Below are 27,645 nucleotides of genomic sequence, written 5' to 3' on the forward strand. Positions count from 1 at the left end.
ATCCGAAAAGGTATATTGTGGCTTAAAATCCCCGGACCATTCTCTTAAAACCTGGAAGGACTTTGTAAACTAGTTGGCATATGGAAAGCCATGCTAATAAACAGAGAACAGTTAGTAAGGCAAAAGAAGAAGAAGAAGAAGAAGAAGAAGAAGAAGAAGAAGAAGACGACGAAGAAGACGAAGAAGACGAAGAAGACGAAGACGACGAAGACGAAGAAGAAGAAGAAGAAGAAGAAGAAGAAGAAGAAGAAGAAGAAGATGATTTTAAATTTTATTTGTATTTAGGGTAATTTTAGTTCTTGGAAAATGGGGTAAAGACAAACAAAGAGCTCTGGAGATCAAATAGTTTCCAGGAGTAGGTATTACTTTTATTATGACAAATAACTCAGTTGGAACCTATAACTGCTTGACTTAACCAAATTGAGATCCTATTGAGTTAGAAGATGTGGTCCCCTGATGCTTAATACTTTGCTGGTATCCATTCCCCCTTTGCTCCTTCTTAGCAGCCCCTGATTTCCATTTGGGGGAATCCATGGGGTTTTAGAAATGTGGACCAAGGTCTGGATCGAGAGGGGCCAGTGGCATAGATTGGGCTGATGATCCTTCCTATTCTCTCCCATTGACCACAGTGATGGCAGGGACTGATGGAGTCTGGCAGAGTGGACTTCTGTTCCTTTCCTGGGAAGGCTGATGCCAAGTTGCTCTTTCTCACTGGACATTAATTAGGAAATACATACTCTCAAAAGTAAATGCCAGGTATTTTGGATGTGTGAAAAAGCATGCTGTAGGAAGATGGAAATCCCATGAAAAGCAGGGCCAAAGGATTCCAAGAAATCAGGTTTGTAACAACGGAAGCTGCTAAATCAAAGCTTGTCTGAAGCAAAGCCTCTCACTGGACTTCTCACTTATGCCACTGGGTGAATCCGTTATATCGTTGAACCACTTTGAATTGGGTATTTTGTTCCTTGGAACCACTTTGAATTGAATAGTGGAACCATCACTATTCTGTAGTTTTCATTTGGTGATTTTCTTAAGATAGCTATTTTTCCTTTAAAATATTTAGGCATTTTTATCTTAATGCCAAAATAAATTTAGTGGGTGTTCCCCTAAAATACTTTGCATTTTTCTTCTACAAAGACGTCTTTATTTTATTTTACAATGTAAGTAGGTTTTAACATATGAGTGTTTTGTTTATGAAGAGGTCCGAGGAAATACAAGAATGGGATTATTAAGGGATGAAAATTTATTTCAGTGACATTTGCAATGAAAATGATAAAATATTTTCTTTGAAGGATTAGTGTATTTGTGCTAACCTCTTAAAAGCAGGCAGACGTTTGTTTGGCAAGGAGAGAATTACTAGGCTCATCTTCGTCAATGATAAGTTAGCCTCAGTTATTATAATTATATCTTAAGTGATTTGATGGTGACAAATAGCTGACGTGGCAAGTGAGCATGAAGCTTTATAGTGTTCCTGCCTTTTATCACTTCTGCTCTAAATAATTGTTCACATCTGTCGCCAATAGATGTAGCTGTGTGAGGATTTGGATGTGTGGAACAGGAAATCCTGGCTAGTGATTTTTTTTTTTTTATCCTTTCTTTTCTGTCTTTTCTTCCCAGGTTTCCTCTCCTTTCCAGTGCATTGACTGTATGAAGTGTTCTCATTATGAAATGCTGTGCTTACAATGGCAGGTTGAATTCCGTAATTGATGTGGCCAGTCACGCTTTGGTCCATAGCTGCCTTTATTCACATGGCCTAGGCAGCTTGGATGCCTGGTGTGCTCATGGCAGAAAGCTGAGTCAGATATGTGGAGACAGTTGACATCCATGCTGTCCAACCCAGTGTCAAGTTCTCTTCACATAAAGCCTGGAGATAGAGTGAAGTTTTGGGGGAGGGTCTCAGCCTTTGCGAAATAAGAAAACTGACTCACCGACAGTGATTGGGATGATTGGGGTGTCCTTATTCTGGGTTCCCTTGGTTATTTCGGGCATCTGTGAATTGAGATGCAGCAAAAGTGGCATTCTGTGGCCTGGAGGTTGACCATGAAGCATTCTTGGGGAAGTGGATGGAGATTGTGAGGGGTCTGTGGAAATTTGCCCGATTTGCTCCATTTTGCTTCCTGCCCCATGAGGAGGCCAAGGAAGCAGGAGAAACCCCTCTCTGTCAGCTCTGCACCAAGGAAACATCTCTGCTCTCTGCCTGGAGCAGTCTACGCCCTCCCACTTCGTCTGCTGCTTGAATCTTCACCTTCATCTTACTTCCTTCCCCATCTTGGCAGCTCTCCCATGACCTGGCAGTCCCTCTCTCTTTCCCTCCCTTTCTTCTCTCTTGCCCTCCTCCCTCTTCCTCTGCCCCACTTCTCTCTTTTCTCCCCTGCCTTTTTTTCATTTACTCACCTCCTCCTGTTTCTTGAGTTTACTTGGACATACTTTTGCCCAGAGCAGCAGTTTTCTACTGTCAACCCCCAAGCCTGGGTCAGGTCCCCATCAGATCAGATGGGAATTGCCTGTTCTCTTGTCTCTCTCTATCCCAGGAGTCTGTAAGCTTCGTGAAATTTGGGAGATTGTCTTACTGCCTGTTAGATCCCAATTGCATGGTCAGACGTGGTATGATCAGTAAAGCTGGTTATTGTCAAGGGCTAGGTTCCAGACGTTTTTGATTCTGTGTTTTTGAGCCATTCTGTTAGAATTTTTTTTTTTTTATTGTGCGTGTTTTTACAATCAGAATAGGAAGCTTAAAAAGGAAATAGAGAAAAGCTATATGTGAAATAAGGGGGCTCTCTCAAGGTCTGTTCAGTTGTTCACGGGGTCTCCAGCAAAAAGCATATTACCTCACAGGCATGAGAGAATTATTTGTAGTGGTTACATCAGCCAGAATAAAGATGATGAATTTAAGATTCTCGTCCCTGCACATCCTGTGAGTCACTGCAGAATTCCAGGTAGAGGATTTGCCTCATTTGCTTTTTGTTGTTGCTGTGAATCCTCCAGGGTCCAGGTTTTGAACTTTTCTGTAAGGAAAGTGTCCCTTTTTCTTCAGCGGCTAATGTCTGAGGTCCTGAGAATGAGAGAAGCACAGAATTTTAAGTCCAAGAGAGAAACCTTAGATTTTTTTTTTAGAAACCTTAGATTTAATCTAGCTTAATTCCTTCATCTTTCAGCTAAGAACACTGAATCTCAGAGAAATAAAAGTGACAGAACTGAAGTTATCAAAATACTGGCTCTCGGAATCAGTGTTTGAATTCGTAGCCTGCTCACCCTGCCCTCTCTTGCATAGCAAATGCTTGAGTTCTTTTGTGTGGTTGTGTTGAACTTTTACATAATGACTTTGTAAATAAGAAAATAGTCCTTGCTTAACGGAAATGATCCCATTTTCAGAAAGTTTGTGAATATCCTCCAGTGAATCTTCTGATTTAATAACTAAATTGCAAAAGCCTGTCCCAAGTTGTTGCCATGCAGCATTTTCTAGACTTTGAATAAATATTTATTAACTGTTTTCATTTTATATTTTGGAAGTGTGAAGCCAAACAAAAATATCTTCAGGGGGTAGAGGCATAAGATACTTACAGAAAGCCAACCATGGGCCCTGTAGGGGGTGGGGGGGGGCTCTTGGTCAAACTGGAGAGCATGGGTCCTGCTTTAAAAGGATTCAAATTCCATTTTTATTTGGAAATCCTAAACAGAACATAACTATGACCTTTGAACCTTGTGTTTGAGATTCCCTTCAAATCTAGGCCCTCAAAAAAATTATATAAAGAATTCATTTTAAGCCCCTTAAACAAATAAAAAACAGGACAAAACCTTGTAAAACTGCATCCAAGTGGGAGGACTCTTCTCTTGGAATATGGGAGAGGGTTTCTCTTGCCCATAGAGGTTACTCAGGCTGTATTTATACTCGGTGCATGTTGTAAATTTCCCCATAGATGGTAATCTCCATCTTCCGTAATTGAGAATGGTTTAAAATTGTTCTAAAAACACATGAGAGATTTTAGCACAGCATTCCATCTGGGCCCTGGTTTTTTGTGTGTAAGAACCATAATCTTACCTATTTATCTCACTATCTACCTGCGCAAAGACTCTGCAGAAAGGCTTGGAGTAGAGAAAAAGAATCTCATAGAGCATCGTCGTAAGTAGGGCTTAATCGAAGAGTGGGCAGGGGCAGCAGCGTAGTTGATAAGGCTGCCAGGCATTTTGAACGAACCCGTTAGTTACAAATTTTTGTTACGCAAAATTTAACACTCATGGCGTGAGCCACGAGGATGCCGCAAGTGGCCTCGGATGTATTCTTTTTGTGCTGGCCGTTGCTCTTAGAGGACAGTTTAATTTGTGTGAGATACTGCTCCAACTTGCTGTCTCTTTCATTCCTTGGGAAATGACTCTTGCGAGTCACCATTTTCTTAATGTGTTAAAAACCTGTGCTACATATCTAAAACCCTTTTTATTTTTATTAGCACCACACATCACTGGATTATTATAGTTGTGTGCTCCCCTTCTCTCTGTTGAGTCTCTCTTTGTGTTAGCATTATCGTGGTGCAGATTACCTTCTGAAGATAAGCAGTAACTAATTGTGGAAAAATGCTTTGTAAGACGAGTGTCTGTCTATACCATTCTTCTGACTGTTTACAGATTTGCCAAATGGTTTTGCATTGTTTATTTAGAGCTAGAGGGGCTCTAGTGGAGGTTCACCTTGGTCTCATCTTCCTATTGTAGAGCCCAATAAGGTTATCTGACGCTAGCTGAACTCCTATTATTTTAACAAATAACAGTTTCCGTGAACAGTTCTAGTATTGGGCTCAATGTGGTAAAATATTTTAGAAATACATAATAATAATAACCTTCCATAGTAGAATGGATGCCTACTAAATATTAGATGCTCTAATTATTAGATGTTATGTATATTAGCCCTAATTCTCAAAATGACCTGGCTAGGCATTATTAAGGCCATTTTATAGGAGAGGAAAATGAAGCTGAGATGCACAGTAAATTGCTGGGACTGCATAGGGCTTGTCTTTGTGGGTATAAACCTGTATTTCGTTGACTTTTACAGTTTGCCCTTACCCCCATACCATCGTCTGGTCCTCTATTGCTCCAAAGCGATTTGGTAAGAGGGACTGGGCTGGAAGACATTTTGCGTAGCTGAAAGCCATTAATTCGCCCTACGTGTTTTCACCAAATTAGAAACATGGCTACATCTTCTACATGAAAATATCATTGCAGTGCAGAGTAGCAAAGCTCATTGGTGTGTGGTAAGTTTACAAAAGTTGGACGGATGTGTCTTGCTCTTGTTCAAAGGACACCCTAATAAAGTATAAATGATCTTCCCTCCCTAAACAGAATTCCCATCATATTCCTTTTGGCGAGTGAGGGCAGAGGTATGTGGAAAATATGGTGGGACGAAGAGTATAGTACCGTCACATTTGGAATTGAAAAACAAACCTGATTGACACCCTCTTCCTCACAGGGTTATAGTGGGTGGTGTCTCCTGGTGAAAGCCCAAAGCAAGGCTGAGAGAGGATGGTTAACAAATCTTCAGTTGTTTTGTGACCCAGCTCCACCCTCCCTGCACCTTTCTGGTTCCTTTGTTCCATGGTGTGACTCCCAAGACTGGTGGAGCTGTAAGGAATCGCTTCTGCTGAAGGGTAGCATTTGTTAAAGCCATCGCTGGTTAAAGAGAACTGTAAGAATGCAAAGGCAGTAGGCATGTTTGATGGGGCTGCATAACCAGTGTGGTAATTTAGGTCACATTCTAAAAGATGAACCTAGGGTAAATGTAAATGTTGGAGTCATATGGGTCTGAGAGATCCCAGTGTGCCTGTGTACATTTAAAATCTTCACTGAAAAATCACTTCCCCTTCGCTTTTTCTTTTTTTTCCCAGTGGTCATATTTCTATTAAGTATTCCCAGAGCTGTCTGTGATTCTGTGGGAGAGCTGATTGGATTTTTAAAAATAAACAAATAGGACTACAGAAATATCTTATGAATAAGCAAGAGAACGCGCCTGCTTTTATCAGTTCTTTCTAGTTAGTGTCACGTGGAGGGGGAAAGTTCTCTCACAAAAAGTGGGCGTCTCACATATGTTAAGAAATGTTTAAATGTCTGTCCTGAGTTTGCACAGCGCTTACCGAGTCTCAACAGAGAGTAAGAGGAGAATGTAGACTTCCAAGTAGGCGATTTGGAAAATATTACAGAGTGTTTGGACATAAAGTTTTCCAGCTCACTGCTTCACGGACGTTTCTGCCTGTGGGAATAGCTTTTTAAATGAATGGAAGGAAAAGGCCTGATTCCTGTAAGAGTTTTTGTGGAGAAGAAAATCAGAACTCTTTTCTAATTATATACCTTATGTTTTGAGTGGGTGGAAGAGACCCTTAGGTATATTGCATTGAGCACAAAGTGCATTAATACAGCAAAGACATTTAATTATATATTTAATAGACTACTTACAGAGTCAGCAGAAATTAAACATTTATAACAAGTCGTAGTTTAAAATAAGCTAGTGAAGTTGCATAAATAGGTTCACCACAAATTTTGCAAGCTTGCCTTTTCCAAGAAGGCAGGGACAGTATCTTTTTAAAGTTAATTTTGTGCCCACACGATCTAGCACATAGTAAAGGCTTATTGAGTGAATATGGGTAAGAACTAGAATTAGACATCAGACACGCTCTGTCTAGACTATATCCGTATCAGTGGTCACTTGTACTTGTGGTTGGCATGTGTATTGTGGAGCCGTAGCTGCATAACAAATCATCCCAAAACGTGGCTGCTTCAAACAAACATCATAGTTGTTGTAGGTCAGGAATTCAGATGCAGCTTAGCTGGGTGTTCTGTCTCATAATCTCTCACAATAAAATTGAGGGGTTAGCTAGAGCCCCAGTTACCTCAAGGCTCCACTGAGGGAGGACGTGCCTCTAAGGTCACTCAGGTGGTGGTTGGTAAGATTAGGCTCCTTGCAGGTTGTTGGAGTGCGAGGGTCTCCATTCCTAACTGGGTGTTATTGGGGGACCGTCTCTTGCTCCTTGTTACATTGTCCTCCCCATAGGGCAGCTCACAACATGACAGCTCCCTTTCATCATAGTAAGAGAGCAAGAGAGGGTAGGTAGGACGGGAGTCACAGTATTCTGTAACCTAATCTCAGAAGTCATGCCTCATTCTTTTGTCATAATCCAGTCTTGAGGAGTAAATCACACACAGAGGCAGCCTCCCCTGTTTTATAACATGGTCATCTTCTACATGCCTTGACGTTAGCTCCTGTCACATTTACTGAGTGTGCTGAGTGTCTGTGTGTGTGTTCTCCCTTACAAGACTGTAAGTTCCTTGATGACTAGGACTTTATCTTGTTTATTTTTGTGTCTGCAGTACATGCATTTCTGGGCACTTAAATGTTTAAAAAATAGTAGAACCCCTGAACTGGAGAAAATGCATGCTGAGCTGGACTAAATGGTTCTCTTAATTTGCCTTCTCCTCAGAGCAGAGTTGGATAAGGTTTTGAGGGCAGGTAGGAGGTGTGTGGAAGGAAAGCCAATCTAAGATTGCTGCAGTGGGCACTGGGAATGTCATTCTTTGGGGATCTCCTGAGGTACATGTTGAAAGAATCCGTCCTGGAATCGTCCATTTGAAGGACTCTTTAGAGGAAGCTGGAGTTTTATAAACCACCAGCTCCTGTCCCCTGTTGCTTGAAGGTTGTCCCGGAGGAAATAAGTTCCTTCTCACTCTGGACCCTACAGGCTACCAGGATCTTTGCTTTGTTTTGTTTGTTTTGTTTTGTTTTGTTTTGTTTTGTTTTGTTTTGTTTTGTTTTTACAGGCTACCAGGATCTTAAAGAATGGCTGGGGCAGGAGTGCCTGAGTGGCTCATTTAGTTAAGCATCTGGCTCTTGATCTTGGCTCAAATTGTTATCTCATGGTTTGTGGGTTTGAGCCCTGCATCAGGCTCTGCCCTGACAGCATGGAGCCTGCTTGGGATTCTTTCTCCCTGTCTCTCTGTTCCTCCCCAGCTCGTGCATGTGCACATTGTCTCGCTCAAAAAAATAAATAAACTTAAAAAAATTTTAAAAGATGAAAAGAATGACTGGGACAGAATTAGAAGGGTACACAATATGTATGTTTGAGATGAATGCTGTTAGCATTGGGTTTGTCTGAGCTGGCTGTAATCCCCACCACAGCAGAGATTAAAGTCAGAAGAGATGTAGGGGGACTCAGAGGGACACGACACAGGCCAGCTGTGGTGTCTCCTCCATGTACAATGGGGGACTGAAGCCTGGTAACAAGTAGGATAGAGGTAGCCCTCAATGGTCAGGATGGGAAGGTTCAGGAAATGACTGTGTGACCCTTACCTAGAATTTAAATGGATAAATCCTTTGTGCACTAGTTTTCTGAAATTCTATCCTATTTTATTTTACTATTTCCTCTTGAACAAAAGGAGAAGATATTGATCTCGGTTTTGAAGGGTTATTAATTGCCCTCACATGTGCCAGTCAATGTCAGTGCTGTCTGGAGGAAAAGATTAGAAATTCCTGTGTGTTGTCTTTATCAGGAAGACACATACTGACTGATTGCCTTTCTGATTTTAAATCTGATTTTCTTTTTATCTGGTTATGAATCAAATACTGTGCATTGCACAAAGGCAGTCCTTATACCCATATTATCGTAGGAAGATCTTTTGATTGTGCTTTGTAGGAAATTGGAATGTCCTTGTTTTAAATACTGACCTAGACAAGAGTTACATGGCCAGTTGTTAAATGCAGTCTTTTAAAAACAAAAAGTGAAAAGTTTATAAAATACTCCAAAGGATAGAGACTGATAGAACATTCTATACTTGACATCTTGAATTAAGAAACTTTTACATTTTGTCAATTTTTTTTTCAGATAGGAGTTAAAATAAAAGCAATTGAATGTTCTAACAAGAAAAATAAATGTTAAAATAAATATAACATGACCAAAAACTCCCTTCCCAGGCCTTTGTTTCTTTATCTACCCTCCTTTCCAGAATTAACACCCCATAACCCCTCAAACTGATGTGTTTTCAATTTGTTTGTATTTTCCGATACATATTTTGCAAATTTTTTTCATTCAGATTTTTTTTGATGATCTATGTTAATTCATATAGATTTAGTTCATTCATTTAATTTTTTTTTAACGTTTATTCACTTTTGAGACAGAGAGAGACAGAGAATGAATGGGGGAAAGTCAGAGAGAGAGGGAGACACAGAATCTGAAACAGGCTCCAGGCTCTGAGCTGTCAGCACAGAGCCCGACGAGGGGCTCAAACTCATGGACCGTGAGATCATGACCTGAGCTGAAGTAGGACGCCCAACCGACTAAGCCACCCAGGCGCTCCTTTAGTTCATTCGTTTTAAATACTGACTAGTATTTCATCTTCAGATTGTCTCACAATTTCTTTTATCCTTTCTCTTAGTAATAGATGTGTTAGTTGTTTCTAGGTTTACCATTACAAGCATGCTTCAGTGGATCTCACTGTGTGGATTTCTTGCTTCCTGTATGCAAGGACTATCCAAGGGCATGTGCCTAGGAGCAAAAGTACTGGTTTCCATTATATACATATTTTCACCTTGAACAGATGCTGCTAAAAGTGTTGTCAAAGTGCTTGAACCAACGCACACATCTACAGCAGATTGTGATTTCCTTTCATATTCACCAGCACCTGCTATTTTGAGACTATTTTGACTTTTGCTTTTTTCATGGATGTAAAGTGATTATTTTGCTCTTTTTAAAAGAATTACACTAAAGAGGTTGTGTATCTTTTTATAGGTCTAGTGGCCATTTTAGGTTTCACCTTCTTTAATCTGTGGGGTCATATCTTTTGCCCATTATCATTACTTGTATGAACTCCTATATTTTGTGCATTAGGAATCTTATTTTAGTCTGCTCCTGTCTTTAACACGATGTCATTTCATCATATAGAATGCTGAAATTATAATGAAGTCCAATTTATTGATATTTTTTAATGAGTTTTTCTTTGCATACACGTTTAGGAAATATATTCCTATTCATAGATTAAAAAATAGCTCATACTTCATTTTTTCTTCCAAAATATTTATAGTTGTGTTTTGACATTAACTTTCTCATTCATCTGTTTTTTTTTTTCTTTTAAGTATGGTTTGTCGTATGGATTAAATTCCTATATTTTCCAGGTAGAAAGTGAGTTTTAACTGTACCATTTACTGAATTAGTTTATCTTTTCTTCATTTGGTTCTCTATCTCTATTTTTACTACATTCCCATCTGTGCAGGGGCTTTTTTGGGTTCTCTAGGCGCCCCAATCTGTTTGTTTATTCTTTGGTGAACACCACATGATTCAATTACTATGGTTTTAAAATAAAGCGTGACTTCTGTAGGGTAAGTCCTTTATTTTTGTACTACTTTTATTCAGAATGGATTTGGATTTTTTTGGCTGTTTAGGCCTTGAAGTGGATTTTAGAAACAATTTGTCTAATTCCCCTAAAACAAATCTACGTGGAATGTTGATTAGAATTTTAGTGACTCCTTGGGGCGCCTAGGTGGCTAAGTCGGTTAAGCGTCCGGCTCTTGGTTTCGACTTAGGTCATGACCTCGCGGTTTGTGGAATCGAGTCCGGTGATGGGCCCTACGCTGACAGCACAGAGCCTGCTAGAGATTCTCTCTCCCTCTTTCTCTGTCCATCCATCACCCTTTTAATACATAAATACACTTAAAAAATAAAAGAACTCCAATGGCTCCTCAAATTAATTTGGGTACATAGGAGTCTTCCCATGTATTTATGACATGTGTCCCTTAATTCTGGTACTCATTTGTACCCATTAAACTGTTTTACAATTTTCACTGTATAGATCTGGTTCATCTCTTTTTGTTTTACATGTTTTTCTGTACATTTTTTCTACTGAATTGTAACACTGTATTAATTTAAGGGGTGCAACATAATGACTTGATACATGTATGTGTTGTGAGATGACCACCACAGTAAGTTTATTTAACATCTGTCACCTCATAGTATTTTTTTTCTTTTGATGCAAACTTGCAAGATCTAATCCCTTAGCAACTTTCAAATATACAATATTGTTGTTAACTTTGGTCACTATGCTATACCTTACATCCCCAGAGCTTATTTATCTTATAGCTATTAGAGCTACACCCATTTTGCCCACCCCCACACCCCCTACCTCTGACAACGGCCAAACTGTTCTATCTATGAGTTTGTTGTGGGTGTGTTTTTTTATTCCACATATAAGTTACATTATACAATATTTGTCTTTATGCCTGGCTTATTTCTCTTAGCCTAATGTTCTCAAGGTCCTTCCGTGTTGTTGCAAATGGCAGGATTTCCTTCTTTTTATGGCTTAGTAATAATCCATTCCACTTTTTTTGGTTCATTCATCTATCCCTATACCCTTAGGTGGTTTCCATGTTTTGGCTGTTATAAATAATAGTGAACGTGGAAGTCCAGATATTTCTGCAAGTTAGTGATTTTGTTTTCTGTAAATATATACCCAGAAATGGAATTGCTGGGTCATATAGTAGTGTTATTTTTTAAGTAACATTTTTTTTTTTTTTAATTTGAGGAGGGGAGAGGCAGAGAGAAGGAAAGAGAGAGAATCCTACGTAGGTTCCACACTGTCAGCACAAAGCCTGATATGTGGCTCGGTCTCACGAACTGTGAGATCATGATCTGAGCTGAAATGGAGAGTCGGTTGCTTAACAGGCTGAGCCACCCATGTGCTCCTAGTAGTGCTATTTTTAATTGCTGGGGGAACTTTCATACTGTTTTCCATAGTGGTGGCCCCAGTTTACATTCCCACCAACAGGTGCATAAAGGGTCATTCTAATGAGTATGAGGTAATATCTCACTGTGGTTTTGATTTGCATTTCCTTGATAATTGGCGGCGTTGAACATCTTTTCAGTTACCTTTTGGCCACTTACATGTTATTTCATCTTTTAATAGGTGTATTTATAGATACCTCACAGCTTTTATTGCCATTGTGAAGTCTCTTTTTTCCCTTTTATGTTTTCTAGTTGGTTATTGCTGGTGTGTACAAATACTCTTTATTTTTGTATGTGATCTTGTATCTAAACTCTCTTCCGAGCCCTTTTAGTTATTCAAAAAATGATGTCTGTAGATTCTCATGATATTTTAGTAGCAACATTCTGTCAGCTGCAATTGGAATAGCTTCCCAATTATTTGCTTTATCTTTTTCTAACTGCATTGGTGAGGACTTCTAGTACATTGTCAAATCATAGCAATATAACAATTCTTACTTCGTTGTTGTGCAGCTGGAGAACCCTATACAACCTCTTTTTTGTAGTCTTTAATCTTTCCTTTTGCAGTCTCTGTTAGACATACATTAAAATTTCATATTCTGCCTTCCATACTGGTAAATACCATTCTGCTCTTCGACATTTTGGTATTCCTTAAAACTGTGCTGTGTTTAAATATCAGAATAACGGAATTGATGTTGGTGTCCTATCTTTGACCTAAGTCATAGGTCAGTGGCTTCACTGATTCTTGGTTTTCTTTCCCAGCTGCTTGGCCCTTTTTTCCCTCCTCTCTTCCCCATTCCTGGTCCCTTCCCCATAAACCTCATCTTCCAACAACAGTAGGACCTAATTAGAGAGCTTTGTCTCGGCTAGTTTTTAATTCATTGGCATCTCTAGACTATGTTACAGTTTTCCAAGGGGGCATCTTTATCTTACCATCTATTTTTATCAAAGATAATTGGAAAGCAGTGGTGTTAAGGAATGAACTAACTGGAGCCACTAGAAGCCAGGTGAAGGCTGGTCACTGAGCATGACATCACATGAAATTAATGATTTACAAGGAGAATATCTGTTGGTGACAGCAAGGTCCTTGACCATCTCACACCCTTCAGAGTGTGAGTGGCCTCAGTGACTGCAGGAAGAACTCTCTGCTCATACAGTCTGTTTCATATAGAATACTGTGCTGCATACAGCCTGTTGAAGCCAGGACATCGCTGAAATTGCGGGGCATGTTGTTTGAGGCCGTCCTCAATAGAACTGGACTTTCGTAGAGCCGTAAGGTTTTAGTTTTAGTAGGTATTTGTGTGTCCTTTATAAAACGTCTCAGACTCCTTGAAGTCACTGAACTTAAAAAGCCAAACTGATTAATCAGTACTGCTTTGAATAAGTGGTTTGATACATCTGGTTACGATTGGTTGTGATCGGTGAGAGGTTTTTTGGGTGGGGGGTAGTGATAGAAAGCACAGACCCTGTGGCCCATCTGTCTGGCTTTGACTCCCAGCACCACTTCTTAGCAGGTCTCTATGACCTCAGGCATGTTATTCAACCTCTTTATACCTTATTTTCTCCTCTGTAAAATGGGGATTATCGCATTGTCCAAGTCACGAAGCTGTTACGAGGATTAAAGTAGTTGATACATGTCATCTACAAAAGAGCCTTGCACACAGTGAATGTTACATAAAACTATTAACTACTTAAAAACTCAGGTTCAGGAGAATACTTATTCTCCACCATGGCCCTTGCACTTTGAGACATTAAAATATGCTGTGCTGGTTTTTCTGTGGTTGTGGTTACACAAGAAGAGAGGCTGACGTTTGGACAACTGTTGCTCGTGGCTCTAAGTCATGGGATAGATACCCTTGTTCCTTCAGGAGTGCTTGAGTAGATAAATACTCCTCTGGGATTAAGTGTTAAGGAGTTAAAGACAAAAGTCTTACAATGTTTCCTTAAATATCTGTTTCAGCTGCATAAGATTAGCACATTTTTCTTGGCAAAGACCACCTTTTCCTTTTCTTGCTGGAATATTTTTTTTTTTCTTCAGTGGCCTTTAGTGTTTTTCTTCCCAAACACTTCCTCTGAGGCTTCTATGTTTCTGTCATCTGCCCTCATTCTTTTCCCCGGGCACTTCCCTCCCACTGGTTCCCATCCTCTGACTTAAATAAAATAAAATAAAGACAAACAAACAAAACACACACGCGCGCGCGCACACACATACAAACTTGTTCATTGATTGTTTAGCATGTTTCCTTCCTATTTTGGATTCCCGTGGGTGTCTGGGACAATTAGAGTGGAAATGCCCTGGCAGCATGGGAAAGTCAGTGTGTCCCTGTGGATAGACGTGGCTCTTATAATGCAGGCAGGACACGTGATTGATGGGGTAACAAGAAACAGTGCCTGAGTCTGGTGCACTGAAAGCAGGCTAGGAAGCCATCTGCTTCTGTTCTGCAGTCACTGCTCAGTATTTTCAAAGAGGTTAGTTAGCTCAGGATCTGCCTTACAGTTACATCCCTGGAGGTATGAATTGTATACTTTTGCTTTAAGTGAGGACATTGGTGGTCTCCCCAAAGCCTGGAACTCCAGGGTCTAAGCTTTATGGCTGTATTTACTCACACATGGAGAAAGTGCTCAAAATCCTCATACAATCAGTGACATCAAGTTTATAACTAGGAGTGAGCTGGGTCCACGTCAGAGGCCCTAGAAACTTTATTGTTTACTCATGCCAGGCATGTGCTGAATACGTTCGATCTGTTACTTTATTTCACACCCTATGGACGCAGCTCTTGTCCCCATTTTACAGATGCAGACACGTGTGGGTCTTCAGACCTTTTTCAGTGTGACAGAGTGCCTTTCACATATGCTATGTGCACCTCAGAGAGCAGAGAGCAGCATGGAACTACTAGTAAAGAATCCAAAATTCATTTTTTTTTTTTTTTTACGTTCTCCAGATAAAAGTAGGTTTTGGTTAACAGAGTGGAAGACGGAATGGCAGCGACATGACCTGAACTTGAGGATCGTTACATTTGTACCTGTTTAAAAGTTCATGTCTTCTAAGCATCCAGAGCCTTATTAATGAGAGCGAGTGACAAGATGACCTTTTATTCATATCCCCACTCAAGGACTCACAGCGAGTGTGCTTGTGGTAAAAGACGCTGTTGTCACTGTGTTATGGGTTAGCAGTGTTAGATCAGGTGTTCGGTACCGTAATTATGATCCACATGTGTATGTAGGCCCTTAATCTGTCTGACATATGAATGTTTGAGATAAGCAACTGCCAGGTGAGAGAGAGGTCACTTACACACCATCCTACCTTAGTCTGCAAAACCAGACTGCTTTGTCCTTCCTGGGCCCCTGGCCGTCCTCTCCACACCTGCTAGAACAGGTGAAATAAATCCAAACAGCTTCGAGGAGTCTAGTACATCCTCCTGCTTAATTTAAACCCCAATCAAGTGTAATTATCAGAGCCGTATTACTTGCTGGCAATAATCTGCTTTGGGTACAACTCAGAGCTATGTTGAAAATTTTATTTTGCCTTCAGAAAATTGGTTTACCTTAAAAATTTCCCCCCAGATTTCCCCGTGGGAAGCTGGTTCTCTTCATTTAGGTATCTTGTAATTTTTCTCATAAAAAAATGTGTGGCATGTGATATCATTAGGTTTTTTTTCTAAATTGAAGAGACTTAAGTGGGTTGACATATGTGCTGCAATATAATTGTGCTGTGTTTTTGGAGCTCAAGACAGTAATTACATCCATAAACTTATTGTCTATGGTAAAATATGTTAACTGGTCGTTGACATAAAATTCATTAATTCGAATCAATATGTAATGTTCTGAAAAGCTCTAACAAAGGATCATTGACTGATGGGTAGAATACAGTCAGAGACCAAAACATCTATGAACTGCTGTAAACATAAACATTTCTAAATAGCAAGTCAATATTGGGATTCCCAAAACACACATATCATGAAGCCTACAAGAGATTTGAACTATGACATGAGCCCATGAACTGAATTTGCTTGTTTTTAAACAGGTTGCCTGTATATTTTTGATCTGTACAATACTGAGCTGACACTCTGAGAGGATCTCAGAATTTCAAACCTTCAGATGCTTCCTGCCTAGTCACAGGTGTGGATGCTGAGGTCCAGCAGGGCTGAGTGACCAAGGGCCCACTTCTGTGCTTGTAGGAGACTGGCGCTCAGGTCTGCATTTCCCACTGGACCTTAGAGTGCCAAAGCTCCCTCTTCATAGCATCTTAGATTCAGTACAGACTGACTTTTGTCCTTTCCTAATGTTCAATAACTTTAAAAGGCAAATTGAAGGATACTTGGGCTGGGAAATGATGTTGAACTTCCTTAGGAATCCAATCCCAGGATTTTTCTTTTGACTGGAGACTGCAGACCTAAGAAAATCACGTTAATGTAAAACCTTGACAAAAGCACAGTGCCCATCATTAGATACGTGGTGCTTTACGGATAATACCTAATTTACCCCTTCAGTATTTCTGGGAAGCAAGAGCCAGAAGAGAGAAGGAGCACATGGCTTCTCAGCTCAAATAGTTGGCCTCTATTCCCTTTAAACAACTGGGCATTCCTATAGTGCTTCAGTGCTAATGCATGTACCATATTCGGTTTGGTAATGGCAATTTTTTTATGGGTCATAGTCTTTTTTCTTTTTCAATCCCAGTACAGTTAACATGGAGTGTTACATTAGTTTAGGTGTTCAGTATAGTGATTCAGCAGTTCTATACATTCCTTATTGCTCATCAGAATAAGTGTACTCTTTGTTGATCTCCTTTCCCTGTTTCACCCATCCCCCGCTCCCCCCCACTCATGTCCCCTCTGGTAACCATCAGTTTGTCCTTTATAGTTAAGAGTCTGTTTTTTGGTTTGTCTCCTTTTTCTCTGTTCTTTTGTTTTGTGTTTTAAATCCCACCTATGCATGAAATCATATGGTATTTGTCTTTCTCTGACTGACATTTCACTAAGCATTATGCTCTCTAGTTCTATCCATTTGTTGTAAATGGCAAGATTTTATTCTTTTTTATGGCTGAGTAATAGTCCATTGTGTGTGTTCCATTGTGTGTATAGGCACACACACAAATACACACACACACACATACATAAATACATACCACATCTTTATCCATTCATCTATCACTGGACACTTGGGCTGCTTCCAGAATCTCACTATTGTAGATAATGTTGCCATAATCATAGGGGTACATAACGTATCTTTTCACGTTAATGTTTTTCTTTGGGTAGTTACCCAGTAGTGAAATTACTGGATCATATGGTAATTCTCTTTTTAATTTTTTGAGGAAACTCAATACTGTTGTCCACAGTGGCTGCGCCGGTTTGTGTTCCCACCAGCAGTGCACGAGGGGGTGTTGAGTTGCAGAAGTTCTTTATATATTCTGGATACCAACCTTTCATTGGGATGTTACTTAGAAAGGGAGATTTTAACGGTGGAGCAACACATGCTGTTGAAGAGACTGGACTGGGCGGAGAAGAGAGAAGCGAAGCAGTCCCTGTGCTCGCTGGTGCTAACTTTGGATTATAGCTTCTCTTTGACCCGCAAATCAGTTTGTACCTCTCCCCCTTCCCCCATCATCTCCCTCCCCCACCTTCTTTGTCCCCACTCTGCCTTTCTCTCCACCCACTTCTCTTCTTTTTACCTCCTCTCTCTTCTCCCTCCCTCCCACCATCCCTCTCTCCCTCTCCATTTTCCCTCCTTCTTCCTTTCTTCTCATCTCCCTCTACCCATCTCCTCTGCAGACTTGCATCACAGGGCTCCATGCCCATTGGCATCAGGTTGGGGTAGGCCCAGTGAGCAGGAACTTGGAAGCAAGGAGGGAGACTGAAGAATATGATAGAAGTCATTCTCTGGCTCCCTTCCCGTGGCATTAGCCCAGGCTGGCTGAATGCTCTTCTGAAAACTAAGGGCACTTGTCAGTGACCCTCTATACCCAGCTCTGTCTTACACATTCTAGAAGCAGCTCTGTTCCTTTGCCTGTTCTGGCCCAGCGGTGATGAAGCAGCGCTACTGCTTTTACGTATTTGTAAGTAATTCCACTGTGTTTTCTTCACACCACCCAGTCTGAGTTCTGCATTCCGTTTGCTGCAGGAAGCCTGGCTGAAACATTGGGTATGAACCATCGGGTATACTTGTGCATCATGTGTATAAATGTGCTTCATTTATTGGTACGATAATTATTTATCTAGCCTCCACCCAGTGCCAGGCAGAGAATACATGAGTCCAAACTCCTGGCCTTGTGGAGCTTATAGGAAATAAAAGATGAGCACATACATGTACAACATAATGTCACAGAGTAGTGATTGTTAGGAAGTAAAGGAGGAGAAGGAGAAAGGGAGTGTTGATAGGGGGCTGTCTTAGGGGAGGGGACTGTGGGCTTTCCTGAATGCAGTGAATGGGCATGCTTTGCACACATACTCCTGGGAATGGTTTTTAGTGAAGAATCACAGGGAACCTGAGTTGAGAATCTGCTTGAAGAGCTCTAGAAACAGTACAGAGACTAGTGTGACCAGAGTGGAGTGACAGATGCAGTAGGTTGGGGAGCATAGGATCCAAACATGTTCTAGCACTGGGCTCGCCAGGGCTTTGGAGGCCCTGGAAGGACTTGGTTGAGTAGAAGGGAAATATACTGGAGAGTTTGGAGGAAGGGAATATTGCATATGTTTTACAGGGTGGTTTTGTCTCCCTCTGGGAGAGTAGACTTCTAGAGACAGCAAAAGTAGCAGAAGGAATGTGAGATATTGCCGGAGTCTGGATGACTCGGATGGTGGTATGCATTGAATTGTGTCTGCCCCCAAATAGGTTGAAGTCCTAACCGTGTATTTCAGAATGTGATGTTATTTGGAGATAGGGTCTTTACAGAGGTATTCAAGTTAAATGGAAGATGTTAGGGTGATCCCTAATCCAGTGTAACTGGTGTCCTTATAATAAGGGGAAACTTGGAGACAGAGGCAGACCTGCCTGAAGAAAAGATAGTGTTCAAAGACACAGGGAGAGGAGGGCCACCTAGAGGCCAAAGAGGCTGGGACAGATCCTTCCCTCACAGCACTCAGAAGGAAACACCCTGATTGACCTCTTGACCTTAGACTTCTGGCCTCCAGAACTATGAGAAAGTGTTGTTTAAGCTACCCAGTGTATGGTATTTTCTTGTGGCAGCCCTTGCAAACAATACAGATAAGTGGCTTGGATGAGGTAGATAATGGTAAAAGTAAGAAAGGTTGAGTTCGAAATGTATTATGCAGTTAAAACGGATAGGATTTGCTGACAGATTAAATATGGGTGAGTGGCGGGGGCGGGGGGAGGGTTGGTCTCTGGCCCAGGAGATCTGAGATTAAGAATGAGGCAGTAAGGTTGACCCAAGGTTGTTGGTTAGAGCAGTTGGGCGAATGTTGGAGGTGAGGAAGGCTGCAGATGAGGTGCACTGAGGAGGACAGATTTCGGGGACAGAGGTCAAGAATTGGTCATGGACTCATCAAGTGTGTAACCCCTGCTTGATGTCTCAGAGTAGCAGTTGGGGTTCAGGGGGAGATGTTAAGGCAGAGTCATAAACACCAGTTTAGGGTCACCACCCACTCTGCCTCCAAATAACCATCACAGCAGCACCTGGGCTGCTCACTGCCACCACAGGTTTTGTGGACACCCCTGGTGGCACACAGATGACTGCTGTCAGTACGCAGATATTTTTATGGTGTATTTAATATATTTATCTTAATATACATTAGAAAAAATGATGGGGCACCTGGGTGGCTCAGTCACTCAAGCATCCTACTTTGGCTCAGGTCATGATCTCACTATTCACAAGTTCGAGCCCCGTGTCAGACTCTGTGCTGACAGCTTGGAGCCCGGAGCCTGCTTTGGATTCTGTGTCTCCGTCTCTCTCTGCCCCTCCCTGCCTTGCACTCTGTCTCTCTCTCTCAAAAATGATTAAACGTTGAACGTTGAAGAACACTTTTTTTTTTTGAGAGATGGGGAGGGGCAGAGAGACAGAGAGACACAGAATCCAAAGCAGGCTCCAGGCTCCTAGCTGTCAGCTCAAAGCCCGACGCGGGACTTGAACTCACGAGCTGTGAAATCATGACCTGAGCTGAAGTCGGACATTCAACTGACTGAGCCACCCAGGCAACCCTGAAAAGAAATTCTTAAGAAAAAAAGTAACTAGCGGTATAAAGCCAAAATTTCAAGATAGTATGACTTAGACCATTGTCAAAAGTGGAAATATTTCATTTTTTTTTAATGGAGCCATCTTTCAAAGTAATTAAAAGAGTAGCGTGCACAGTAGATGTAATAGACATCGTGCATGGGAAAAATTACTAAGTGAATGTTTGGAGTTTGGGATACAACCTAAAGTGCTAGGGTCTAAAGATTCCCATCTCATCGCCATCTAAGTACCAAGTCCTTGGTGTGGTTTTGAACCGTACGTCAAATCCATCTGATTTGGTAGCTAGGGACCGGCATTTGTTTAAAAAGAAACTACACTAGATGAGAAACTAGAGTGCCTTGTTGGCAGTATTGTCATGGACTGTTGCATGACATGAAATGTATTTCTCACTGAGCATTGCAGTGGCAAAAGTCAGAAAGCCCCTGTGTGAGGGTTTGCTTTCACAGGTGGGAGTATCCCTTCCTTTACCCCATTTTGGCTCACCTGCTCTTGACAAGATTACTCCCCATCTTCACAAGGCAATTAATTATGGAGGTTTTCATAAATTATAGTGGGATTAGTTCTATGTGTTTCAGAATCCTACCATGTCGTAATCGAAAATGTGTTTCCGCTTCCAAATGGTACATTTCTTGCATTACATGTTCATTTGGGTTTTTGATCCTTATTTTGATATGCTTATAATCGTTAAATGCCCTGAGCTTGTGAATTCTTTCACTCCGTTTGTTCTTGGGGAGTGTCTTGACTTTGCATGGGCTGGATTACTTTGTAGACATGCAGGGGCTCCTTCGCCAGCACCTGTTGGCTGTAACTTCACTGTATTTTGGTGGACTGTTTAGTGAGCGCTTCAGATGGGAGTGAAATCTATTCATCACAGGCAAAACGATGTGTCCGAGTTCAGTGAAAAAGTTTATTAGCTGAACATGCACGTTGATTCTTTCCAAAATGAAAATTGTTTGGACGGACTTCTAAGAAGTCGTCTGGGAGCCCTTCACACAATTATGTCTATTGTGTTTGTTTTCTTATATTAAAATATCTAGTCTAGAAATGTCCCATGGTACATTCTTGTTTTTACAATAATGGGGCTAATGACAAAATTACAGATATACTTGGTTTAAAGTTTTTCTTGTGGCTCTAATTTTGAGATACAGGATCTTATACCTGGCTTAAAGAACTAGTGATTTTAGTCATCTGATGTCAGCTACTAAATTCACTGGACACCTCTTATTTCATGCCTGATAAATTGTTTTCCACAGAGCATTCTTGTAAGTGTGTTTGTGTGATGCAAATTAGGCTAAAGTACTATGCCATCAGATCTGTAATGTTCAGGGAACAATAATTTCTTTAAAAAAGTATGATCTGCAGTGTTAAGGGATGTTTCTAATTTCTAAAATGACTTACTTAACAGGAGAAGCCTTGAGGAAAGCATTTAGCATGGAGATGAAATGTGTCTCATTAAGTTTCCAGATTATGCACATGTCAACACTTCCTATGTCATTTTTTAATAGTTTATTTACATAACCATGGGCTGCTACTTTTATTAGTGGTGGTTATCACAGCAAAAGGATTTTGGTTAGGTTGACCTAAGCAATATAATGTTTCCACAAAACTGATGGTGAGGTTTCTACCCCTCCTTCTCCCGCCCCCTTCCCTTGCAGTAAAGAACCCCTATTTACATATGTAAATTAAGCTGCTCGGTGGAGAGCCCCGTGGGCCACCCAGGTCCAATCTGTTATTTTGCTGATGTTGATGGAATTAGCCAGGAGGTAAATGCTACCCAGAGACTGATGTCTCAGTCTGCAATGACAGATACCAGAGTCTGAAGGCCGTCATTTAGGAGGAAAAATGACTTGTTGGGACTCAAAGTTTGGGAAAAGAAAAGTCACAAATTTTGTCTTTAATGTTGGCCTGAATGATAGAATTCACTGTTTTCCTTGAACATGGAAAACTATACTTAGAATTTTTTTTTATATATATATATAGGATGTTGGTTTCCTGTATTACTGTTAATAAGAGCCCTGTTTACTTTTTTAAAAATGTCAAGTATTTCATAATTGACTTTATATAACTGCCTGTACTCAAAGACGTGTTGTTTGTATTTCCCCTGGATGTGTCAGGGAATCTGGCCTGTAACAAGACTGGAAAATGGGAAAGAACAAGCTTTTAAATTAAGGTCTCCATAAAGTGAAGAAGCAGGCACGTCTAGCTTCTAATGAATTACATTCTTCTCAAAAGCTTTTATCCAAGACATGGCAATGCACATCTTTCCACAAGGCCTCAGTGTCATCAAACTAATTCCAGAATATGTGAGTAACTGACCGCCACTACCTTCCCCCCCCCCCCCGCCCCGTGATAGAATACAATGTGACTCTTCTATTGAAAATTAAGATTAGTTTAAGATAGGAGTCACATGGAGAAAAACTTGGTGCGAGCTGTGCACATTTCCTTTATTTTCACTCCATATGCGATTCATTAAAATGACATCAATCCTCCAGGCTGTTCTTTGGTTTCTATTAAGATGTATTACTAGAATCTGTATAAATGTATTGATTATTTCATACACATATTTGTTCACTGCAAGCAGACTGTTGTCACAGATTCATCGCACTTGATGATAAATGAGATAAAATGGAAACCAGGTTTCGAAAACCCACCTACACCCTCCCCTTCCCCCCCTCCTTGAAGGATGTGGTTACTCTCTTTAAAACCCTTCCACAGGGGAGGGAGTTTAAGATTCAGATTCTAGTTTTAATATCAACATCTGCCCCCTGCTGAGTTCATGGTGCAATTAGCTAATTAAAAAAAAATAACATTTTCACCTTGCAGTCAAGAGAAGAGCAATAAACCACAGGCCTAGGATTTAGTTAATTTGCACATTGACTGTAATTGTATATTTAACGCCAAGATTAATTTTTTTCCTGATGAGTGGAAGCCTGGCACTGTGCATTGGAACTCTTAAATCAGTTGTCATCGTTTCTTAGGGAGGTTAATAAGGGCACATAGATCTCCAGATATATTAATGAGGATATTTATTTATTTTTATCTAATGACTTCTTTTAGGGAGAAAAACCATTACACCACTTTCTGATAAACCATTAAATTTAAAGGAGAATTTTCAAACCCAACTAAATAATCAAGTGATTTAAAAAACCTAAAACTATCTCCCCTGTGAAACCGTTGATTCCTTATGGTGGGAAATCATATTCAGGTTTTGTTTGTTCGTTTGTTTTTGTTTTGCCAAATATTCAGTGGATTAATGAGCATCATTTTTGTTGTTAAACCTTCGGTATATTTTCTAGGTCAGCTGAGATTCAAAACTATTTCCTTGGACTCCTTGAGAACAGGGTAGGGAAAGAATGCATGTTGGCAGGGCAGTGACTAGGAAAACCACAGTCCTGACTTGCAGTGCGCTCCTTAATGACATTTCCTTTCTGAAAGGTAAGCATTCTACTTTGGACACTGGAAATAGTGATTGTTGGCATTTCAAGTGGCTATGATTGATCCCTATGTTAAAAGTAATTGAGCTGTTACTCCTAGAAGAAGAAGAATTCATAAGTATTGTAATATAGATACTGCCTTCTCGCCTAAGTAGGTCTTCTACTGGGATCTGTCAATAGGTTGGAGACAATGCTAACATTCATATGAGGGGCGTTTTGCTCCCTTCCTGGTCCCTCAGTTGGAACTGGGGCTTTAAGCCCAGGGAGTCTTTGAGACCTTCTCTCTCTGTTGCTTTGATCTCATCATCACTTCAGTTGATGCTCACGGTGGATCGTGTTTGCTGCTTAAATTCTTGAAAGAATGGAGATGTGAAATTGTATATAGTTTATGTGGACCCCGATTCTAAATTTTTTTTTTTTTTTGGTAAATGTGTTTGGCATAGAATAAGCAAGGGGGAAGTATTAAGTCTTCCTGTGAGATCCATGTGTCCTGTATATATACAGGGTCATTAATAGGACTGGACTAAGGAAAGACCACCCTTCTATATAGATTACATTATTAGCTTAATGCTCAATCTTGATTGGAGCCAATAAGATTTAATTGCACTCAGGGTCAGAGATTTTGGTGACTGTCAGACGCCAGGCATTCTGCCAGGATGATGCAGACAGGCCGCAGACTCTTCATGGTTTTGAAGAAGACTGTGATTCCTGTGTCATTTTGGTGATACCCAAAAGGGTGGCAAGTCTCACTGTAAGAATGCTCCTTGAATGCCTTTTGTTATTCCAGGAAGATTGACTTTGTGCTCAGGGAAATCACATTCCAGTTTTCCTTGGTATCCTTGGAATATAATTAGAGACAGTAGCAGATAAGGGAAAAAAATGAAGATTTGGTGGGAAATGCCTGGATACTGGGCTGTGTTGACAACTTTATTACTCACATGTGTATATATATAGGGCTCATTTTAACAAAAGGACTTGAACATGGTAGGTGCTTCTATGGGGGAAAATGTGGTGGTGTTGCTATTGGATGTCAGCTAAAAGAAACAAGTACAGTGCCGTTAAACGCTGTCCCTCTCCCTTTTCTGACCATTTGCCATCATCCCACACCCCACCTTCTCCCCTTCCCATCTCTTGTTCATGCCCCATCTTCCATTCACTGTCAGGAAGGGCAGCCTCCGAAGAGCCATTTCAACTCCGCCCGACATCGGCAGAGACTAGTGGACCCAGCTGCTTCAAAAGTGAGTGTGTCCCGTTGCCCCAGGCGGCGGGTGTGCATGGTGGTGTGGTTCCTCTGTGCAAAATGAAGCTGTGGGGTTTTACATATGCTGGTGTATTTGAAGCTCTTAGAGGAAGCAAAGTCTGCTCTATGAGTTCAAGACCATCCGTACCAGCGGAGTTCTGGTTTTAACAACCAGCCCTGAAAACAAACAAAACCCTGATACGTAGCATTTGCTGGTTTCTGTGGATACTCCTACCACAGCCAATTTCAAGTACTGCTGTGACGAAACTGACCTCAGAGGTGGAAAGAGATGCCTGGTAGAGCATATGTACATAGTTTTTCTACCATAGAGATGAAATTGACATAAGCCCTAGTAAAATATAACAAAATAATTAGGCAGTGAATCAGGTTTAAAAAAAATTTTTTTTAATGTATGTTTATTTTTGAGAGAGAGTGCACGAGCGGAGAGTGGCGGTGGGTGGGGTGGCAGAGAGAGAGGGAGACACAGAATCTGAAGCAGGCTCCAGGCTCTGAGCTGTCAGCAAAGAGCCCAAGGCAGGGACTTGAACTCACTAACTGCAAGATCATGACCTGAGCTGAAGTCGGACACATAACTAAGTCGCCCAGGTGCCCCAAAAGTGAATCAGTTTTAAATATCTGTTACCTTTGTTTTCACTATAATGTATTTAATTATGAGTTTAGATATTTTTTAAAATAATTTTTTAATGTTTATTTACTTTTGAGAGAGAGAGAGAGAGAGAGAGAGAGAGAGAGGGCACAAGCAGGGGAGGGATAGAGAGCGGGAGACACAGAATCTGAAGCAGGCTCCAGGCTCTGAGCTGTCAACACAGAGCCCAAGGCGAGGCTCAAACTCACGAACTGCGAGATTATGACCTGAGCCGAAGTGGGACGCTTAACTGACTGAGCCACCCAGGTGCCCCTCAGTTTAGATACTATTAATTCATAAAAATGGCTGTGTTCAACAGCAGACGTGTACAACTCCTAAGGTATTGAGACTTGGTGAGGGTGGGCTCCAGGGTTACATTTCTGTGTTATATATTTGTTGAGAATACTCTTATGACAGTTTGGTCATGCTCCAGTCTTAGGTTCTCTTTAATAAATAGCAGTATCCACAGAAGAGTGGCTGAGGTTTTGGGTAAAGCTTGCTAATCCCACACACCTCGAGTGTGCCTTCTGCACACAGACTTTCAGTAAGCAAACATGTACCAGCAAATGGGCACAAAGCATCCTGTAGCCTGTCCTGTAAACCTGTCCTGTAAACCTGTCCTGTCCTGGTGAAATCCCTGCTTTCTGGCCTCCAGCCAGATCTTTTCAGCAAATTCCACTCAAGGTCAGTGACCTAACAACTTTACAGAGGCAGGATTCTCTCACCTTTGTAATGGGCATCTGACAACAGGGTCCCTTGACCCAGCTGCTGGATATAAGGCCATTGAGCCTTTGGTCCTCAGGTACCAGTCCTGAGAGTAGAAGTTCCAGACTTCCCTAGATTCTTTTTTTTTTTTTTAAGTTTACTTATTTTTTTTTTAATTTTTTAAAAAATGTTTTATTTATTTTTGAGACAGAGACAGAGCAATGAACGGGGGAGGGTCAGAGAGAGAGGGAGACACAGAATCTGAAGCAGGCTCCAGGCTCTGAGCTGTCAGCACAGAGCCCGACACGGGGCTCGAACCCACGGACCGTGAGATCATGACCTGAGCCGAAGTTGGATGTTTAACCAACTGAGCCACCCAGGCGCCCCTAAAGTTTACTTATTTTTGAGAGACAGGGAGCACACAGGGAAGGGGTGGATAGAAATAGAGAGAGAGACAGAGAGAGAGAGAGACAGAGAGAGAGAAAATCCCAAGCAGGCTCTGCACTGTCAGTGTGGAGCCTGACACGGGACTTGAACTCGCAAACTGTGAGAGTATGATCTGAGCTGAAATCACGAGTCAGATGCTTAACTGAGCCACTCAGGTGCCCCAAGGCTTCCCTAGGTTCTTAAGCCCTGTTCTTGCCAGAAAAAAGAATATCTCTAAATTGATTTTGCCTCCTTACCTTAAATACCACTAGTTTCAACAACGAGAGCCTGTTTATTACACCCATTATGCCAATCCGGAAGCCACTGATTTTGACTTCAGCAATGAAAACCCATTTCGTGATGCCAATTGGCAAAACCTCTAGTGTTGACTGAAATGTGGATACCTCTGATGTAACACTAGTTGACCACTCTGAGGTAGTAAATTGTGATCAGGGCCACTGACAGTGGTATAGGGGATAAATATAACCAATGCATAAAATTACATTGCTTATGCTGAAATATTTGGAAGTGGACTCCAGATGTCATAGCCCTTTGTTACATTTGTTAAGTGCCTAGGGTGTCCTCTCCCCAAGCTCCTTCAGATGATTTGCTTTGGTTCATAACACGTGTGATGAAGTCATGGAAGTTCTGTTGGTGTGTGAGGGGAAGAAATAAGCCAGCTTTGAGTACGTTGGATGGTTTCATCATGTGAGAAGTGAATTTTGCTGAAGTAGAGCACAGCTCAGAATATACGAGGTCTTTCTTGGACCGCACCTAAGAGTTTTAGCTATTGAGGTACTAACGCATCATGTTATACCCAGTAGGTCCCCTTGGTCAATGGTGTTGTAAGGACTCCACTCAGCATGTGCTTTTGTTCCTCCTCTTTGTTTCTTCTCGTATTCCTTTCATTCTTCCTTGGCATTTTTAGAAATACTGTGCCTCACCATGCAATGTATTCCCTATTACACTACAGGTTACCTGATTTTCTTTTAATGGCAGCGAGACTCTTTTTGTTGTTTTGTTTTGAGCAAGAGTCATAGCTTCTTTTTCTAGATAGACTTTAAGAAGAAGTTATCAAACTACTGTAAAGAAGTTACCTGGTACCTTAATGTGCTATGTGAATAGGTTCAGCCATGTTGCCAAATAAGGTTTAAGGGTTGAGTCCTTTTCTCCCCCAAATGCCACAGTACTAGAAATTTGAGAAGAGCCTAAAAATCTTTACATAGGAAGTGATGGGGGAAGCCACTGTTAGTTGTGTGGATATGTTA

General features: G+C 41.0%; 1 protein-coding gene and 1 long non-coding RNA gene across 3 annotated transcripts in view; one reads left to right on the plus strand and one right to left on the minus strand.

Moving 5' to 3' along the window:
- Positions 1-27,645, plus strand: part of MAST4 (microtubule associated serine/threonine kinase family member 4) — a 562,621-nt gene that overhangs the window by 232,684 nt on the left and 302,292 nt on the right. The gene's annotated exons all lie outside the window — the stretch shown is intronic.
- On the minus strand, positions 228-7,008 carry LOC122239237. Its single transcript, XR_006218189.1, has 3 exons — positions 6,870-7,008; positions 3,796-3,962; positions 228-3,052 (listed from the first exon to the last, which is right to left on the minus strand). It is a non-coding gene; the product is annotated as an uncharacterized LOC122239237 (long non-coding RNA).

This window comes from Panthera tigris, chromosome A1, assembly GCF_018350195.1.
Source record: "Panthera tigris isolate Pti1 chromosome A1, P.tigris_Pti1_mat1.1, whole genome shotgun sequence".
NCBI classification, from domain to species: Eukaryota; Metazoa; Chordata; class Mammalia; order Carnivora; family Felidae; genus Panthera; species Panthera tigris.